Consider the following 22,008-nt stretch of genomic DNA (forward strand, 5'->3'; position numbering starts at 1 on the left):
GGGGAGATCTCTCTCTCACTCTCTCCCCCCAGCTCCCCGCCGCTACTCACCTGTCACTCACGCCGGCCCCCGAATCTTTAGATTCCTTAATGCATTGTGAAACCTAATATACAAACTTAACCTAAAATTCAGAATTCTCTCTTTTATCTTGCATACAGGCTTTACTCTGCCATAAGGGGAAGAACAGTTTAGCACAGTCAAAGAGTCATGGCTCACCAACCATGATAGTTTCATGGCGTGACGACACGGTGCAGAAACGGGCTGTAGTCACAATGACTCACGTGATCACGGTTTTGGCACATGTGTTTTGTTGCTGCAGTATTTCTCTTGGGAGTTATATGTCAGATATCCATTGGAGATTCTTGTCACTGCAGAGGGTTCCTTGGATGCAGTATGATGGAAGTTCCACAGTGTTTTTGTTTTCTCTGTCCGGCCAATCATCCATAATCGAAGTGTATGTATTCCGGCAACCCTGCTTGTAGGGTGTTGATTGTTTATCTGAGGTTGGTGAAGTTCTGGTCGGGCTCATCTTCTCCTAGGTTCAGCCATTTGTTAGATACGCTGTTGGTGCACTTGTTTTATATAACGGTACTATATCTGCTTTGTATACTGTTGTGTCAATAGTAACTTCCATCTATTTATCAGCATTCCCTGATTCCGTCTAGGGACACTGTAGGTGGCCCAGGTTGGAGATGTGTGGCTGTCCCTATTGGGATGATCACCCCACTTTAGACAGGGTTTTTACTAAGTATTGTAGGACTGGATTTCTCTTCCACCCCCCACCTTCCTGTTGTGTTTGGTTAGTAGTTGTATTGTATTTTTGGCCTTACTTATTCATACATATCCATCACACATGGACACTGCTTTATGTGTGAACTGACCGCGGTGCTCAGCTCGGACGTAACCCAAAGCTCCTTGAACACAATGCAAAGAGTCTACCTGTGAAGCCCCTCATGCTTAACTGTTGAGTCTGAGGAACCTGAAAAAAGGTTAAAAAAAACAGGTACACTGAGGGTAGGACCATTACAAAGTAGACAGCAAAGCTTTATTATCAGAGTCAACGTGTTTCTGTGCTGGATCGGTACCTTCATCTGGCTGTTTACTATATCCAACAGGAGAAGAGGAAGATTTAAAACCCACAGCAATAGCCGGCGGGCGACGTCAGAGGGTCACATGACTAATGTCATGGGACCCAATATACAATAAACTGAACAGTCTCCCAATGGGTCTAAGACTCAAGCGTTACACAATGTAAAAACAAAGAATTGTTACAGCCATATAAATAAAATTATACAAAACTTGGAGCATAAATGTCAACATAAATATCGGTGTGGAATAAAAGACATATAAGGCTGAATTACAATGAGGCTGATAGAATAGAGCCCAGGAATTGTAAAAATACATACATTGTAAATCACATATATACAAAAATATGTATTCAATTAATTCTAGTTACCACTTAAATTCATGGAAAGAGCATAAATAAATAAATAAAACACTGAAGCGCCGTATGTAATGGCCAACGGCCAAGCAGAGGTCAGACCAGCCGCCCACACGCACAGCCGGTTACAGCTCTATGGAAGGGAACATGCCAAACAGGCAAAGTATAAGGGCAAGAGAATGTAATTAACGACACTAATGACAATAATAACAATGAAGGAAGATGATAGAATAAGTGAAAATAATGAACAGGAGAGGCTATAATATAGAAAATATAATAAAGTGCTAAACCAGGAATGGGCCAAGTGAATAGGATACTCTCTCATGCTATATCCTACTTTCTCCTAACCATCTGCTCACGCTTGCTATCTTGCTGCTACTAGCTGCTGGGGATATCTCTCCCAATCCTGGCCCACCCTCCACTGCTCCTAGCTATCACCCCCTACCGGGCTCACTAATAAAATCCCCAAGCCCAACTGCTAGCCCATGCATACCCTCCCTTGACTCCTTTAAATGTGCGCTCTGAAACTGCCAGTCAGCATGTAATAAACTCCCCACCATCCACGACTTTTTTACTGCTAAATCTCTAAATCTGCTCGCTCTCACAGAAACGTGGATCCAGCAGTCTGACACGGCCTCCCCTGCTGCACTGTCCTACAATGGCCTGCAGTTCTCCCATACCCCGAGACCAGATGACAGGCGTGGCGGAGGAGTAGGTGCTCTTCTCTCCCCGAAATGCACCTACCAGGTCATCCCCCCTGTACCCTCACTCACTTTTCCATCATTTGAGGTACATACGCTACGGCTTTTCCGTCCGCTGTCCATGCGAGTAGCAGTTATCTATTGCCCCCCAGGTGCTGCTCGCCTGTTTTTGGAACACTTCGCTGCCTGGCTACCCCACTTCCTATCCTGCGAAATTCCAACCCTCATCTTAGGTAATTTTACCATCCCCATTAATGACCCCATCTCCCCATCTGCCTCTCAGCTTCTTTCGCTCACCTCCTCCCTTGGTCTCTCTCAACTCACAGCCTCTCCCACTCACAGGGATGGCAACACTCTGGATCTGGTCTTCCTCCGTCTCTGCTCTGCTTCCAACTTCACTAACTCCCGTCTCCCACTCTCGGATCATAACCTCCTCTCTTTCTCTGTCACGCTCCCTAACATTTCTCCAGACCCACCTACCTACGGTACCTACAGGAACCTTAAGGCCACTCACACCCAGGACTTTGCTGAATCCCTACAGTCATCTCTGTCTCCTATCTCTCTCCTCTCATGCCCCGACCTGGCTGCCGCTCACTACAACACCGCTCTCAAACATGCCCTGGATGAAGCGGCGCCCCCCAGGACCCGAGCCATCCGATGTAGAACGCGGCAACCCTGGCTCACGCCTCAAACACGCTTCATCCGGCGGCGCTCGAGAAGTGCTGAAAATCTGTGGAGGAAGTCGCAAACCTCTGCAGACTTACTCCACTACAAACTCATGCTCAGAACCTACAACCTCACCCTCCACCACGTCAAACAAGTCTACTTCACCTCTCTCATCTCCTCACTATCGCACAACCCTAAATGGCTCTTTGATGCTTTTCACTCCCTTCTCAGCCCTAAACCGCAGCCCCCTGTGACGGATCTCAGTGCTGAAGAGCTGGATGCTTACTTCAAAAAGAAAATTGATGACATCCGTCAGGAAATAACTTCCCAATCCCAGACTAGCCCTCATCCTAGTCTTGTCAGCACTGCATCTAGCTCCTGCTCACTGTACTCAGACCAGTGACAGAGGAAGAAATCTCCAAATTGCTCTTTTCTGCTCGCCCCACCACCTGCGCTAGCGACCCCCTCCCCTCACACCTCCTCCGATTCCTCTCCCCAGTGGTCACCTCCCATCTCACCACTATATTCAACCTCTCTCTGACCTCTGGCATCTTTCCCTCTTCTTTCAAACATGCCATCATATCCCCACTGCTAAAGAAGCCGACTCTGGACGCGACTAATGTTGCTAACTATCGACCCATCTCAAACCTTCCCTTCATCTCCAAACTACTAGAACGCCTGGTTTACTCCCGCCTTGTAAGCTATCTATCAGAGCACTCTCTCCTAGACCCCCTACAGTCTGGCTTCCGACCTCAACACTCTACAGAAACTGCCCTTACAAGGGTATCCAATGACCTACGTACAGCCAAATCGAGGGGCTATTACTCCCTACTGATCCTCCTCGACCTCTCTGCAGTATTTGACACTGTTGACCACAAACTCCTCCTCAGTATGCTACGCTCCATAGGCCTGCTCTCTCCTGGTTCTCCTCCTACCTATCTGACCGCTCTTTCAGTGTCTCCTTTGCTGGCTCTACCTCTCCTTCTCTTCCCCTTGCTGTTGGGGTCCCCCAGGGCTCGGTCCTCAGCCCCCTCCTTTTGTCTATCTACAGAGTCCCTATTGGACAAACCATCAGGAGATTTGGCCTCCAATACCACCTGTACGCTGATGACACCCAGCTATACACCTCTTTGCTGATGACACCCAGCTATACACCTCTTCCCGTGACATCTCTGCACCTTTACTCCAAAACATCACCGACTGTCTGTCCGCTGTCTCTAACACCATGTCCTCTCTCTAAAACTAAACCTCTCTAAAACTGACTTACTGGTATTTCCACCCTCCACTAACCGACCTCATCCTGACATCTGTATCTCAGTGTGTGGCACCACCATAACTCCTAGACAACATGCCCGCTGCCTTGGGGTCATATTCGACTCTGATCTATCATTTACCCCCTACATCCAATTTCTTGCCCGAACATGTCAGCTGCACCTCAAGAACATCACAAGAATCCGCTCTTTTCTCACTGTGGAGACGTTAAAAACGCTTACTGTTGCCCTCATCCACTCCCGGCTCGATTATTGCAACTCGTTGCTGATCGGCCTCCCCTGCACCACACTGTCCCCTCCCAATCCATCCTGAATGCGGCAGCCAGGCTCATCTTCCTGTCCAGCCGCTACTCGGACGCCTCTGCCCTGTGCCGGTCACTGCACTGGCTGCCCGTTAAATACAGAATTCAATTTAAACTCACTACCTTCATCCACAAAGCCCTCCATAGTGCAGCGCCCCCTATATTTCCTCCCTCATCTCAATCCATCACCCAGCCCGAGCTCGTTGTGATAAGCCCCGGCTCCTGACATGTTGGCAATTTGCGATAAATGCGTTTTGGTTGCAGTTTGGGCACTCGGTCTCTAAAAGGTTCGCCATCACTGCTATAGAGGGTATTTGCTGTGGAATCCCGGGGGCAGACAACCCCCCAGAGGCCTCAGTGTATATATTCTGCCCAGTCTGCTTGAAGGGTGCCGATTGTTCATCAGAGGTTGGTGGAGTGCTGGACTGGTACACCTCCTCCTGGGTTCAGCCATCTGCCAAATAAGTTGTTGGTGCACTTGTTTTATATGGCGGTGCTTTATATACTGTGGTGTGAATAGTTACTTCCATCTATTTATTAGCATTCCCTGTTTTCGCCTAGGGACAGTGTAGGTGGCCCAGGTTCGTGATGTGGGGCCACCCTTATTGGGCCGATCTCCCTACTTTAGGCAGGGTTTTTACTGTCTTAGTATTTTAGGATTAGATTCCCCCTTTCCCCCCTTTGCTGTTTTTGGTTAGTGATTGTTGTGTTTTTGGGGTTACTCATTGGTGTATATTAGTCCCGTGTAGACACTGCTTTTGACGCTCAACTCAGACGTAATTCAAAGCTCTTCGAACACAATGTAAAGTATCTACTAGTGAGTCGCCCATCTTCCTTACTTGCAAGTGTCTACTGGTGACACCCCCGGATCCTTAACTCTTGGGTGTCATTTATAATACTGATGTTACATTTTTAATAGATGCATGAGGGGTTGTTATAGTCAGACCCCTGTTGCCACCCCTGTTAGTAACTAGTCCAGGTTCTCCTATTTCTAGCCCACTGGATTTGTTTCCCCCTAAGGTGTTGTAGGGAAACCGATGCAAGAACTGATCCTATAGTCTTCTATTGTAGAGTTCATGCCATGCGGCGCACCGTTTTGAGCAGAGGCGTAACTTGAAGCTTCTGTGCCCCAATGCAAAACCTGTAACAGGGCCCCAACAATAATGCTTTATTCATAGTCCTGGGCTCCCTGTATGGATAAGAGAGGCCTTATGGGCCCCCTAAGGCTCCTGGGCCCGGGTGCAACCGCATCCCCTGCATCCTCTATAGTTACGCCCCTGGTTTTGAGGCTGGATCTCTCCCTATGCCGGACAGAAAAACATTGCTTATAGCAATTTTTTATTTAGTTATGTCTGGCTACGGATGCCGGATCGATGCAAAAATTGCACCATAATTTCATTGGTTGTGTCTGGCTCAAGCATAAAATAACTGGACAGACGAACCTGATCTATGGGATCCCAGCTTAAGAAAGCATTCCTACAGTATGAGGTAGTCTGGTATTAGAACAAAGGATGTTTCTTCCACAAACAGCACCACCCTTGTCTACAGGCTGTGTCTGGTATTGCAGTGCATTCTCATTCCTACACTAAAGTTAATTAAGCTCTCTTAATCATTTTTTTATGACGCAGCAGAGTTTTAAAGTCATTATATGCTATATAGTTTAATGCACCAGCACAACTTTAGTGCATTAGCATCACTTCATTACTTGCAGCGTGCAAACTGACAGCAGCTTTATTTTATCAGCATTATCACATTAAGGGCTTATTTACATGACCATAGGCGTCTTTACGTACGCCCGCCAGTGCCGGAGAAACGTGTGAACAGGCATACAAATCTAACGCTTGTGCGCCCGTTCAGATAGCAGGGGCCTGGCATATATACACCGAGCCCGCAATGCTGTTGGGCGGGGGGGGGGGGGGGGGGAGACCTTCCATGCCCCTCACCGGCTCTCTGCAAGGGGGCAAAATGGGGGCAGAGCTAGTGTGCTAAGCTCCCGCCCCCTCACTGCACCTTGTTGGCAGCCAGCAATAGCTCCACCCCCTCCTATTGCAAACAACCGGAGAGGAGGAGGGAAGAGGGGGGGAGTTTATCAGCCACGCTGAGCGCCTTCTCCGTAAAAGCGCTCAGCCGAAACGCGCTATCTTGGCCGGCCTGGGGCGCTTTTACACTGCGGAAATACCCCCATGTGGACTGATGCATTGTAAACCAATGGTATATGCCGATATACGCTCATGTGAATCCAGCATAAACAGAAACACCGAGATCGGAGTCAAAGTTGCTGCTTCGACGTCTGTGCTGTGGCCGGCCCTTGTAATTGCAGGCTGGAGCCCAACTGATTTCAATGCAAGAAGCCCCTGTCTTCATAAATCAGTTGGACACACATGATCCCAGGTAAGGCCGGGCTCACATGGCCGTATGCGGAATCAGCTTGCGGAGGTCGGCAGCAGATTCCAGATGTGAGCCCGGCCATGACCCTGCGTACGGCCGTGCAATGTACTGCGTGCGCCCGCGCACTAATGCAGGCAGTCATGCATATTACATCTTTTTTCTTTTTGTTTCTTTATATTTCTTGCGCCGTCGCTTAGCAATGACACGGATACCCGCAGCCCATACTCAATGTAATTACATATGGGCTGCAGCCATATCTGATGGGCTCTCTGCCACAGATTCTGCAGTAAAATAAAACATGCTGCGTTCTATTTCCCACGAGCCGATTACGCAATTCCGGCCCGTTAATATGAGCGGAATGGTGTAATCCAATGCATGTGATTGATCAGCGTATTACCGTGGATCAAATGCTCATGGAATCCGCAATTCCTATCCGGTCGTGTGAGACCGCCGTAATGTGATATGTGTAAATGGGAATATACTGAAGCTTAAATGGGTACTCCCATCCGATACATTTGTGAACTATCTAGGGACTCAACAATAGAGATGAGCGAACGTGTTCTTCCGAGCTTAATATTCGTGCGAATATTAGGGTGTTCGGGATGTTCGTTATTCGTAACGAACACCATGCGGTGTTCTGGTTACTTTCACTTCCTTCCCTGAGACGTTAGCGCGCTTTTTTTGGCCAATTGAAAGACAGGGAAGGCATTACAACTTCCCCCTGTGACGTTCAAGCCCTATACCACCCCCCTGCTGTGAGTGGCTGGGAAGATCAGGTGTCACCCGAACATAAAAGTCGGCCCCTCCCGCGGTTCGCCTCAGATGCGGTGTGAGTTAGATGAGGGACAGTGCTGTTTGTACCGGAGCTGCTGTAGGGAAAGAATTGGTAGTTAGTGTAGGCTTCAAGACCCCCCAAAGGTCCTTATTAGGGCCACTGATAGCTGTGTGTTGGCTGCTGTTAGCAGTGCCATTTTTTTTTTCCTCAAAATCGGCTCTGCAGAGCGTTGCACCCGGCATTAGGGACAGAAGTGCTGCATAGGCAGGGAGAGTGTTAGGAGTGAGTGTAGCCTTCAAGAACCTCAACGGTCCTTTCTAGGGCCATATTTAACCGTGTGCAGTACTGTCCAGGCTGCTGTTAGCTGTGCTGCATTTTTTTTTTGCTTCTCAAAATCGCCTCTGCAGAGCATTGCACCCTCCATTGATACTGCAGGGAAAGAATTGTATAGGCAGGGCCACAACACAGTTATTATTCATTGAATATACGCAGTGCGGCCTTTTGCTTGTAAAACAAGTGAAAATAATTCTATTTGTCCTGCCTCTGTCCGTCCTAACGCCGGTGGACACGTGTCGGCTGCGTCTGCAACCTGTAAAAATCATACGCACCCAGCTACGTTTTACTCCTGGCTTCGCCATTTGCTTTCCTTAATTGGGAAAAAAAATACCTGCTCTGCCACAGTTAATAACTCTGCTACCCTCACGTTCTGTGACACATTAGCAGGAAAACAGCACAGTTATTAAACTTCTCATGTTCATAGAATATACGCAGTGCTGCCTTTTGGTGCAAAAAAACGGAAAATAATTCTATTTGTCCTGCCGCTGTCCGTCCTAACGCCGGTGGACACGTGTCGGCTGCGTGTGCAACCTGTAAAAATCATACGCACCCAGCTACGTTTTACTCCTAGCTTCGCCATTTGCTTTCCTTAATTGGGAAAAAAAATACCTGCTCTGCCACAGTTAATAACTCTGCTACCCTCACGTTCTGTGACACATTAGCAGGAAAACAGCACAGTTATTAAACTTCTCATGTTAATAGAATATACGCAGTGCTGCCTTTTGGTGCAAAAAAACGGAAAATAATTCTATTTGTCCTGCCTCTGTCCGTCCTAACGCCGGTGGACACGTGTCGGCTGCGTGTGCAACCTGTAAAAATCAGACGCACCCAGCTACGTTTTACTCCTGGCTTTGCCATTTGCTTTCCTTAATTGGGAAAAAAATACCTGCTCTGCCACAGTTAATAACTCTGCTACCCTCACGTTCTGTGACACATTAGCAGGAAAACAGCACAGTTATTAAACAGATTATTCATTCACTAGAGGCAGTGGGGCCTTTCGTTTTCAAAAAAGGGAAAAAATTATATTTGGCCTGCAGTCTTGCGCCAATTTATTTCCTGCCTGTGAAATCAGATCACTGGTAATACAGCATGCTGAGGGGTAGGGGTAGGCCTAGAGGACGTGGACGCGGCCGAGGACGCAGAGGGCCAAGTCAGGGTGTGGGCACAGGCCAAGCTCCTGATCCAGGTGTGTCGCAGCCGACTGCTGCGCGATTAGGAGAGAGGCACGTTTCTGGTGTCCCCACATTCATCGCCCAATTAATGGGTCCACGCGGGAGACGGTTATTAGAAAATGAGCAGTGTGAGCAGGTCCTGTCCTGGATGGCAGAAAGTGCTTCGAGCAACCTATCGTCTACCAGCAGTTCTGCGCCGTCCACTGCTGCCAATCCGAATCCTCTGTCTGCTGCTCCTCCTTCCTCCCAGCCTCCTCACTCCACTACAATAACACCTGCTCAGGAGCGGGAACACTCCCAGGAACTGTTCTCGGGCCCCTGCTTAGATTGGGCAGCAGCGGTTCCTCTCCCACCAGAGGAGTTTATCGTCACTGATGCCCAACCATTCGAAAGTTCCCGGGGTCCGGGGGAAGAGGCTGGGGACTTCCGCCAACTGTCTCAACAACTTTCTGTGGGTGAGGAGGACGATGACGATCAGACACAGTTGTCTTGCAGTGAGGTAGTAGTAAGGGCAGTAAGTCCGAGGGAGCAGCGCACAGAGGATTCGGAGGAAGAGCAGCAGGACGATGAGGTGACTGACCCCACCTGGTGTGCAAGGCTTACTCAGGAGGACAGGTCTTCAGAGGGGGAGTCAAGGGCATCAGCAGGGCAGGTTGCAAGAGGCAGTGCGGTGGCCAGGGGTAGCCAACACGCCTGACGACCGACGAACAGTGGTGTGCAACCTTTGTCGCGCAAAGCTCAGCCGGGGAGCCAACACCAACAGCCTCACCACCACCACCATGGGACGAAGGCCGTTCAGCGCCTCCGGTTTGCACCCCTGCCTCTCCCCCTGTGCCCCAACCTGCCACTGAGATGCAACCCCCCTCTCAGGACACAGGCACTACCGTCTCCTGGCCTGCACCCACACCCTCACCTCCGCTGTCCTCGGCCCCATCCAGCAGTGTAGTTCAGCGCACCGTCCAGCCGTCGCTTGCGCAACTGTTGGAGCGCAAGCGCAAGTACGCCGCCACGCACCCGCACGCTCAAATGTTAACCGTCCGCATAGCAAAATTCATCAGCCTTGAGATGCTGCCGTATAGGGTTGTGGAAACGGAGTCCTTCAAAAGTATCATGGAGGCGGCGGCCCCGCGCTACTCAGTTCCCAGTCGCCAATACTTTTCCTGATGTGCCGTCCCAGCCCTGCACGACCACGTCTCCCGCAACATTGTACGCGCCCTCACCAACGCGGTTACTGCCACGGTCCACTTAACTACGGACACGTGGACAAGCACAGGCGGGCAGGGCCACTACATCTCCCTGACGGCACATTGGGTGAATTTAGTGGAGGCTGGGACAGAGTCAGAGCCTGGGACCGCTCACGTCCTACCCACCCCCAGAATTGCGGGCCCCAGCTCGGTGGTGGTATCTGCGGAGGTGTATGCTTCCTCCACTAAAGCACCCTCCTCCTCCTCCTCCTCCTCCTCCTCTGTCTCGCAATCAAGATGTGTTAGCAGCAGCATGTCGCCAGCAGTCGGTGTCGCGCGGTGTGGCAGCACAGCGGTGGGCAAGCGTCAGCAGGCCGTGCTGAAACTACTCAGCTTAGGCGATAAGAGGCACACGGCCCACGAACTGCTGCAGGGTCTGACACAGCAGACCGACCGCTGGCTTGCGCCGCTGAGCCTCCAACCGGGCATGGTCGTGTGTGACAACGGCCGTAACCTGGTGGCGGCTCTGCAGCTCGGCAGCCTCACGCACGTGCCATGCCTGGCCCACGTCTTTAATTTGGTGGTTCAGCGCTTTCTGAAAAGCTACCCACGCTTGTCAGACCTGCTCGTAAAGGCGCGCCGGCTCTGCGCACATTTTCGCAAGTCCCACACGGACGCTGCCACCCTGCGCACCCTGCAACATCACTTTAAGCTGCCAGTGCACCGACTGCTGTGCGACGTGCCCACACGGTGGAACTCTACGCTCCACATGTTGGCCAGGCTCTATGAACAACGTAGAGCTATAGTCAAATACCAACTCCAACATGGGCGGCGCAGTGGGAGTCAGCCTCCTCAATTCCTTTCAGAAGAGTGGGCCTGGTTGGCAGACATCTGCCATGTCCTTGGTAATTTTGAGGAGTCTACCCAGGTGGTGAGCGGCGATGCTACAATCATTAGCGTCACCATTCCTCTGCTATGCATCTTGAGAAGTTCCCTGCAAACCATAAAGGCAGCTGCTTTGCGCTCGGAAACGGGGGCGGGGGAAGACAGTATGCCGCTGGATAGTCAGGGCACCCTCCTGTCTATTTCTCAGCGCGTACAGGAGGAGGAGCATGAGGAGGATGAGGAGGAGGGGGAAGAGACAGCTTGGGCCGCTGCTGACGGTACACCGGCTGATTGCCTGTCATCCTTTCAGCGTGTATGGCCTGAGGAGGAGGAGGAGGATCCTGAAAGTGATCTTCCTAGTGAAGACAGCCATGTGTTGCGTACAGGTACCCTGGCACACATGGCTGACTTCATGTTAGGATGCCTTTCTCGTGACCCTCGCGTTGCACGCATTCTGGCCACGACGGATTACTGGGTGTACACACTGCTCGATCCACGGTATAAGGAGAACCTGCCCACTCTGATTCCCGAAGAGGAAAGGGGTTCGAGAGTGTTGCTATACCACAGGACCCTTGCGGACAAGCTGATGGTAAAATTCCCAGCCGACAGCGCTAGTGGCAGAAGGCGCAGTACCGAGGGCAAGGTAGCAGGGGATGTGCGTAGATCGAGCAGCATGTACATCCCAGGCAGTGCAACAGTCTTTAAGGGCCTGGCCAGCTTTATGGCTCCCCACCAAGACTGTGTCACCGCTCCCCAGTCACGGCTGAGTTGGCGGGAGCACTGTAAAAGGATGGTGAGGGAGTACGTAGCGGATCGCACGACCATCCTTGGTGACGCCTCTGCCCCCTACAACTACTGGGTGTCGAAGCTGGACACGTGGCCTGAACTAGCGCTGTATGCCCTGGAGGTGCTTGCTTGTCCTGCGGTTAGCGTCTTGTCGGAGAGGGTGTTTAGTGCGGCTGGGGGAATCATCACAGATAAGCGTAGCCGCTTGTCAACCGACAGTGCCGACAGGCTAACACTCATCAAGATGAACAAAGGCTGGATTTCCCCAGACTTCTGTTCTCCACCAGCGGACAGCAGCGATACGTAAGCAATACGTAGGCTGCACCCGCGGATGGAAGCTACGTTCTCTCTCACCATCCAAAACGGGGACATTTTTGCTTCATCAATCTGTGTCTAATATTCCTCCTCCTCCTCCTCCTGCTCCTCCTCCTGAAACCTCACGTAATCACGCTGAACGGGCAATTTTTCTTAGGGCCACAAGGCTCACTCAAATAATTTTTCTGAACAATTTTTATAAGTTTCAATGCGCTTAAAAGCGTTGGAACTTTAACTTGAACCAATTTTTCGTTACACTGGGCTGCCTCCAGGCCTAGTTACCACTTAAGCCACATTAACCAAAGCGATTAATGGGTTTCACCTGCCCTCTTGGCTGGCCATGGCCAATTTTTGGGATGTACATTAGTACTGTTGATACAGCAATTTTTGTGGGCCCTCGCCTACAGTGTAATCAAATTAATTTTTAGCCCACCTGCATTACAGCTGACGTTACCTCAGCTGTGTTGGGCAATGCAATGGGATATTTCTATGTACCGCCGGTGGCTTCCTGGCACCCACCCAGGCAGTGGGTCCACAGGGAGTTTAACCTACATGTGTCCACTTCTAAAGAACCCCAGTCTGACTGGGGCATGCAGTGTGGGCCGAAGCCCACCTGCATTATGCACGACATTACTACCTCAGCTGTGTTGGGCAATGCAATGGGATATTTTTGTGTACCGCCGGTGGGTTCCAGGGAGCCACCCATGCTGTAGGTGCACACGGAGTTTTTAACACATCTGTACACTTGTAAAGAACCCCAGTCTGACTGGGGCATGCAGTGTGGGCCAAAGCCCACCTGTATTACACACAACATTACTACCTCAGCTGTGTTGGGCAATGCAATGGGATATTTCTATGTACCGCCGGTGGCTTCCTGGCACCCACCCAGGCAGTGGGTCCACAGGGAGTTTAACCTACATGTGTCCACTTCTAAAGAACCCCAGTCTGACTGGGGCATGCAGTGTGGGCCGAAGCCCACCTGTATTACACACGACATTACTACCTCAGCTGTGTTGGGCAATGCAATGGGATATTTTTGTGTACCGCTGGTGGGTTCCAGGGAGCCACCCATGCTGTAGGTGCACACGGAGTTTTTACTACATCTGTACACTTGTAAAGAACCCCAGTCTGACTGGGGCATGCAGTGTGGGCCGAAGCCCACCTGTATTATGCACGACATTACTACCTCAGCTGTGTTGGGCAATGCAATGGGATATTTCTATGTACCGCCGGTGGCTTCCTGGCACCCACCCATGCTGTCGGTCCACAGGGACTTCACAATAGGGAGTTGTACCTGCCTGTGTCTATGAATTAAAAAGCCCGGTCTAACTGGGGCATGCAGACACCTTGACAGAATGAATAGTGTGTGGCACATAGGTTCCCCATTGCTATGCCTACGTGTGCAGCTCCTGATGGCGGTGGCACAGGATTCTATTTCTCATTGCTTCTGTACAGCATTGTGGGCTATCGCCCCGCCCCTTTTAAAGAGGGTCGCTGCCTAGCTGTGCCAACCCTCTGCAGTGTGTGCCTGCGGTTCCTCCTCATGGCAGACGCACTTCTAAATAGACATGAGGCTGGTGTGGCATGAGGGCAGCTGAAGGCTGCGCAGGGACACTTTGGTGTGTGCTGTGGGGGGGAGGGGGGGGCGGTTGGTCAGCATGTAACCCAGGAGAAGTGGCAGCGGAGTGTCATCCAGGCAGTGATTGTGCTTTGTTGTAGCTAGTGTGGTGCTTAGCTAAGGTATGCCATGCTAATGAGGGCTTTTCAGAAGTAAAAGTTGTTGGGAGGGGGGGGGGCCCACTCTTGCCGGTATTGTGGCTTAATAGTGGGACCTGTGAACTTGAGATGCAGCCCAACATGTAGCCCCTCGCCTACCCTATCCGTTTCTGTGTCATTCCCATCACTTTGTTGAATTGCCCAGATTTTCACACATGAAAACCTTAACGAGCATCGGCGAAATACAAAAATGCTCTGGTCGCCCATTGACTTCAATGGGGTTCGTTGTTCGAAACGAACCCTCGAGCATCGCGGGAAGTTCATTCCGAATAACGAGCACCCGAGCATTTTGGTGTTCGCTCATCTCTACTCAACAATTAATAGGGGCAGGAACCACATTTGTTGATTTAAAGTGTCTCTCAGAAACTTGAGATCACTAGAAAGGTGGCAACGCTTGAATGCAGCTCTCTATGTACAGCTCTCTCCATAGAAGTTTATGGCAGTTGCGAAAAGAGCCAATCACCAGTCTAAAATGGGAGCACCCCCGCCCCTTTTTTAGTTTTTCATGATTCAGTCTTTATGTTACAGTTTGTAGCACCTGGTGCTAGTCTTTAACACATGCTTTGCTCTGGTATTTGCACACTCACTGTTATCAGCTCAGGAGGTGTGGATGCACTCTTAAAGGGCCAGCACACACCTTACAAACTCCTCCCCTGTCAATCCTCTGTGATCCCTTGCTGTGTGAGGCTTCCTCCCTCCATGCATAGTGCCTGAGTTTGTGGTCTTTTGGTCCTGCTAAAGTGCTTTTCTAGTGTGTCCTGATTTTCCAGTTCCTGATGTCGGCTATTTCTGACTATGTGCCTCTCTCCGCTCCTGACCCCAGCTTGTTACACTCCCTATGCCCTGTGTGCTGCCTGCCCCAACCTCTTGCTTGTTATACCATGCTGAACCTATTCTGTACGTCTTGTTCCATGTTCAGAAGTTCTTCGGCCTGCACTACCCCGAATCATCTAACTGTGCTCCTGTTTACACCCTTAGGTACCATGCTTTGGTCTATGGTAGCGTCAGCGGCCACATTACTGGGAGCACTAACTGAGAAACAGCCTGGAAACTCTGCAGCAAAGCCCTTATTCCATTTGGTGGGGTTAAAGGGTGAAGACCTGGGGTTGCTTACATGTTACCTCTGGATTTGGCACTATGCCGAACCGGTGCGTGGCACATTGGATCTGCAGCATCCGTTGATCTTAACACTTTTACCTGTAGATGATTTCCTCAAGTAATTTACTGTTAATTAATAATTAATTATACATGTATTCACTAATGATAATGTACAGGGTTTTATAAACAATATAGTAGTAAAGTGAAGTTTTTGGATACATTTTTATGCATTTTTAGATATAAAGTTAAAAGCTCTACTTTGTGATGGTAGAGTTGGATTTGATAACTATTCTGACAGAGATTCCTCGACTGCAGTCACATAGAAAGATGAGAACGAGATTACATGCTGCTGACTGGTTGTACTTCAGATGGTGCTGTGAGTTCTCGCTTTGAGAGGGAACTGCTTTGTAGAGTGTCTTTTGCACAGATTACAGTCATTTCCATGCACTGTAAATGCCTGCGTTTCTTTTATATGAGGCATGTTTTTTTGGTTTGTAACCCAAATGTCACGTCCGACCTGAGTGTACTTCCCACCACGCCCAGAACAAACGTGAATAGAAGGGGAATGCACACAGACACTGAACCATACTGAAGAGTAAACGAGGCTTGTGAGCAGACATCCAACAACAACTGACAAATGCAAAAACACTTACAAAGGATACCAAGAAGCATTTGCAGATGGAACAGCTAAGACACATAAAAGGTATTGGTTCATATTTTGACCAAAATACTGAAGCTCACGAGCCCACTATAAGGGTCTTCATTGTCTCGTGAGTCCCCACTCTAACAAGACAACTCAAACCCCAGGGAGTCTTGCCTATAAGCAGGGCGATCGCCCCAATAGGGACGGCCCCACCCTGGAGCCTAGGAGCCTGGCTCGCCATAGATGGTAAATGGCATGCAAGTAGAACAGGACACTGTTCACACCAACAGAGGAGGGAATCCCACCCAGAACCTCATGCATGCAGCAAGACTTGCACAACTCCAAACACCAGGGGCAGCAGCTTACCTACATGAGCACTGCAATGTGATCTCAGTCCATGGAAACAGTTACCTCTATAGATGCATATACTTGGAGACAATCCAGCACGTCATGAATCACATGAAATAGCTTTATTGTGCAAAACAACGGGATTAAAAACCATACACAGGTATTTAAAAAATCCTACATGTTTTGAGCAATTGCTCTTATTCATGGTTAATTATATAACATGCCATGAATAGAAGCTGTTGCTCAAAACACGTAGGATTTTTAACAACTATGCATGGTTTTTACTCCTGTTTTGCATAATAAAGCTTTTTGATGTCATTATTGATGTGCTGGACTCACTCCAAGTATATACCGTATATCAGTATATAAGTACAGCAGAGTTTTGGAATTTGGTTCTGAAAGTGTTACATTTTAGCATGTGGTAAATTCCCATCATATTCTGTTCTCTTTTCTTTGTGCTCTTTCATTTGCATCCATTATTGCTAATTATATAACATATTCCACAGTGCATTATAACAATAATGATGATCCTTTACATAAACCGATGTAGAATCTTCTTTACAGCTCATTTTCTAAAATGCACAACAAAAAAGGCTTTTTTGACAATAAAACGGTTCTATCACCAGGATGAGATGAATAATAGGTATAAACACATAGTGATAATACCAGTGCAATTAGGAGAACATGGATGATGTGTACGGGACCTTATAAAACCTATCCAAACACAACATTGTAACTTTCTTCAGTTGTCTGGTCACCATGGAAACCGAATGTCTGAAATACATTGTAACAAAAGGGATTGTAGGGCACTGCATAGCAGTGATTAAGATAAAACAGCAATAATGCCAATAATATAGTAGTGGAGGAAGTTGAAGTTGGAAGATTTGTGTTGAAGTGTGCGGTTGCGGCGTTTGACTTACCCAATAAGAATGGTATGAGTTACTTCCTGCCAGACTCCCCGACAATGGCACCTCAATTGTCTGTGTTAGTAGCTCCGAGGCTGTGCACATTTGGCCACTGTTGCGATCGGTTGGGCAAACTAAGCACGGGGCCCACATGATCGTACCCAAAGGGGACTGGGTATGCACACAGGTTTCTGGAAAACTGACCCTTTGCTACAGGGGGGATATAACAGTGGCCCTACCTAAGCGGGGACATTGCCCCAATAAGGGCAGCCCAGCGGTCTTCGGATCTGGGCCCTAGCTGATCCTAGAAGCCACACACCAGAACAGGACACATTCACGTGCCACATGACAGGGACTGAACCACAGGACACACAGAGCCAGAATACACAGCATACAGCAGCCACAATGCAAACACTAATAGCAGATGATAAGATGAATATAAATGTGAGGTATTAGTTCGTACATTGGCCAATGAACTTAAGCTGCAAGCCGCGGCAAGGCCCCTCGTATCTTGCAGTCCCTACACTAGCAAGACACATCTACTAGAGGGCACTAGGGGCCAACCTAGCGCAGACATAGCAAACAAACTCAGCAGACCAAACTGACACAAAATAAACATACAAACGGACATGAACCGCAAGGCACAGATCACACAGCAAGCTGCAACAGAACACAGATAGCAGTTCACACAGCAAACTTCAACAGACAAGGATTCATGACTGCTCACCCTGAACACCAGACAGAGACTGACCAGGAGCTGGGTTTATATGTGAGCAGAGACCCAGGAGATTGGCTGGAAGGAAGTACAACACCCAGCCAGCTCAATCAAAATAACCCTGTGAGGGCTGTGCTGCTAGGAAGCTTAGAACTACAGATCCCAGCAGCACACGTAACAGCCACACTCTTGAAGGTCCAGTGTGCCTAACTAAATATTCTTCCAATCACACCTGACTGTATTGCTCAGGGGGCTTATCACGTTTTTCTGAGTCTCTGACATTACACTATAAGATTTGTAGAAACATAGAGTTGGAAGGGACCTCCAGGGTCATCGGGCCCAATCCCCTGCTCAATGCAGGATCACCAAATAATCCTAGATGGATGTCTGTTCCACCTCGGTTTGAAGACTTCCATTAAAGGAGAACTCACCACCTCCTGTGGCAACCTGTTCCACTCATTCATCACCCTCACTATCACTACTACGTTTTTTCTAATTTCTAAGCCATGTCGCCTCCCTTTCAGTTTCATGCCAATGCTTCTAGTCTTTCCTTCTGACAATGACAAAAGGGCTGATTTCTCTGCACTGTGACAGCTTTTGAGTTATTGGTAGATGGCTATTGAGTCTCCTCTGAGCCTTCTTTTTTGCAAGCTGAGCATTCCCACATCATTTATCCTTCCTTATAGGAGATGGTTTGCAGACCGCTTACCATCCTGGCAGCTCTTCTCTGAACTTGCTCCAATTTGTTAAATTGGGGTGCCCAGAACTGGACCCAGTATTCCAGATGAGGTCTGACTAAGGAAGAGTATAGTGGGATAATGACCTCACGTGATCTAGACTCTATGCTTCTCTTAATACATCCCAGAATTGTATTTTCCTTTTTTATTGCTGCATCACACTGTTGACTCATGTTCACTCTGTGATCTATTAGTATACCCAAGTCTTTTTCACATGTGTTTTTGCTTCAATCAATTCCTCTCATTGTGCTTTTTTCATTTTTCTTGCCCAGATGTAGGGCTTTACATTTCTTCTTGATAAATACCATTCTGTTAATCACTGTCCACTGTGTAAGCTTTTCTAGATCCTTTTGAATGATCTCTCTCTCTTCTCTAGTGTTAGCTATCCCTCCCAGCTTTGTGTCATCGGCAAATATGATCAGTTTCCCCTCAATTACCTCCTCCAGATCATATATAAGAATGTCGAACATTGGGCCCAGGACTGAGTCTTCTGGTACCCCACTTGAGACATTCTTCCAGTTGGATGTGCAGCCATTTATGACCACTCTTTGAGTACGATCACTCAACCAGTTGTGAATTCACCTAACTATTGCCTTGTCAATCCCATATTTGGTCATTTTTTCAATGAGTATGGTATGTTATACTTTGTCAAATGTTTTACTAAAGTCAAGATATACTATATCTACTGCATTTCCCTGATCAATCCAGTCGGTTATTCTGTCATAGAAGGAAATTAGACTTGTCTGGCATGACATGTTTGTTACAAACCCATGCTGGCTCTGGTTAATTACTCAATTCTCATCCAAGTACCTGCATACATGCTGTTTAATAATTTGTTCAAAGATCTTTCCTGGTGTAGAAGTCAGGCTCACAGGCCTGTAGTTTCCTAGGTTCCTGACTCTGTTCCGATCTCCACTTCTAACTCCGGCTTGTTAAATTTACTACGCTTTTATCTAATGCCTGTCTTGACCTTTGGCCTGAATTATCATACTGAACTTGTTCTACACGACATGACCTCTAGCTTTATTCCTTGCTGAAGTATGCCACCTACCCCAACCAGCATTGCCTGACTACGCTCCTGTTCACACCCTCAGGTACCCTGTCAAGGTCTTAATGTGGTTGTCCCACTTCTAGCTATTTTTTGGCATAATGCAGACAGCTTTACACATTTTGCAGTGGCTAGGTTAGATACTGCATGCTGACTCCTATTAAAGTCAATTGGACTCAGCCTGCAATACCAAATTGGGCCACTGCACAGTGTATAGAGCTGTCCGGTTCCTGTAACAAAACAACTAGAAGTGGGACAACCCCTGTAAGAAACATCAGCTGCAACAGTATTGGGACCACTTACTGAGTAACACCGTGGGACCTTGCATTTAATCCCACATCCCGATTGTTGTGAAGACTGAGGCACCTGTTAGGTTGTGCTCCTGATGCCTGTAGTTCTATGGGTTTCCAGGAGCACACTGGCACTGGTGTGGCATGTTTGTGCTGGCTGTGTGTGCAGTTTTCCAGCCAGCCAATTGCTACTGGTCTGCTGCCTATATATACCAGCCACTCTGGCTAGAGTCGTCTAGTTTCCTAATTTTCCTGTTGTTTGTATCCATGCATGTTTCTTGGTATTGTGTGAATAGTGATGTGTTCCATGGGTCTGTGCAGTTGGCCGGAGATGTGGTGTGAACAGTCTTATTCTATTTAGGATGCATGCCCTAGTGTGTTGGTGTGAACTGTGTCCTGTCTGCTTGGATCATTTACCATCATGGGCAAGTTAGGCCCTAGGTTCCAGCGTGGGGCCGTACCTATCGGGACGATTGCCCCGCTTGCAGACAGTATTTATGGGGTAAGTTGTCTTGTGAGAGTAGGGACCCACTAGACAACGAGGACCCTTGTTGCGGACTTATACCAACCAATACCTTGTACCATATCTATTCCATCTGTTTATGCATGCAGGTATACTAGGTGAGTGTTTGGGGCATTTGCCAGTCATGGTTTATGTCTGCCCATGAGTCCAGTTCGCAGTTTACTTTCCCTTGGTATTCTGTGTGTGCAGCTGCATGAAGATTTCATGTTCCAGAGCCTGGGCATCCAGGTTGAACGTGACAGAACCTCAGGTGTCGTCTCAGGATTTGTCCAAAAGCTAAATCAGATCCACTATTTGTAAAAATAATCAGATATTTACTCTCGACTGTTGGTCGCTGTTCTGCAGCTACAAGACACGATCATCTATGGATATACCCTCCTTATCCGATCTGCTGTGGTATGGCTGCTTCATGTTGTTTGCTTGATATTGATCCTGTTCTCTAATTATTCTTTTTTTTCCATTTTTTTTGCCTTTGGAGTTGAATAGCATCATCTGAGATTGATCATTGAACACTGCGCACTTTCAGCTAGGCTTTGGCATTGATGAAGAGTGCTTTCTATAAGTACAAGCCCTTTTTATACCTTATAATCTGCTTATACATTCATCGCCAATGAAAGAGAAGATTACTCATCTCACGTCATGACTGCTCACGGCTATTCAGTTCTATAACTTTGTTCTCAGCAAGTCCATAAATAGAGCTAATTTTTCCAGATTGAAGCTAAATTAATCTTTATTGGGCCGACAGGAGTCCGTGGAACGATAATCAAGGTGTAAGCAACGATCACGCTGTGCCACAAGGAAGAGTAATGGGAGAAGAAAATAGAACAAAACAGTGAATTGACCAGAAGATCAAAAAAAAAGGTAAAATTTTATGTGCTCGGGAAATCAGAATGATAGACATAAGATGCCTATGGGGTCATTGAGATGGTAGAACAAAGACGAATATTTAAGTCCTACGAAGAGGAGTTCTGCGTGATTCCATTTTTGTCTCACCCCCAAGCTGCTAGGACTAGAGTCTATATCTTGTACCTGTTCTGCAACCTTCTGTCTCCGTAATGTCACTGTAGGGTGGTATGCACTTACTTCTAAGAGAGTGCTTCATGTTCCGAGCACATAAAGGGCACTCATTCAGAAGAAGCCATTTTCACACCTTAGGCAGAGTGTGAAGCAGGTATCTACAAGTTCCTCACCTTTGAGAGAAAAAGGGAGCGATGAATATTCTTGAATACTTTGACCTTTACTACACTTCTCTTCGAGGTCTTGGAATCCCATTTTAGTCTATTTTTTCTTCTATCAAAAGTGAAAAAAAAGCTCATGGAGAGATGAAGAAAAGCCTGAAGTCGGTATGGTGCTGAAAGGTAGTTAAATTCCGGCTTTTAAAGTGTCAGAACAGATGGAGAATAATTGAAGAGGTGTACGAAGGATGAGAAGGACCAGGCTCGGCTTTGTTTTGTCTGTGCAGATGTCAGGAGGAAAATAAACGCATTTTCTCTCCGTTTTCGACATTAGGTTATCATTGTTGGGTTGCACCAAAGACTTCTTTGTTATATAAATGTTCAGGTGGCATAAAACACACATTTCTTACCATGGAGAGAACAATGATTATTCATGTTTTGATTCACAAAAATCAAAGGACGGAATATTTGCAATTCAAAGCAATCGCTCAGTGTTTACCGTGTCTCCCAGTAAAGCAAATACACTGA

The sequence above is a fragment of the Eleutherodactylus coqui genome, chromosome 3 (genome assembly GCF_035609145.1).
Source record: "Eleutherodactylus coqui strain aEleCoq1 chromosome 3, aEleCoq1.hap1, whole genome shotgun sequence".
NCBI lineage: Eukaryota > Metazoa > Chordata > Amphibia > Anura > Eleutherodactylidae > Eleutherodactylus > Eleutherodactylus coqui.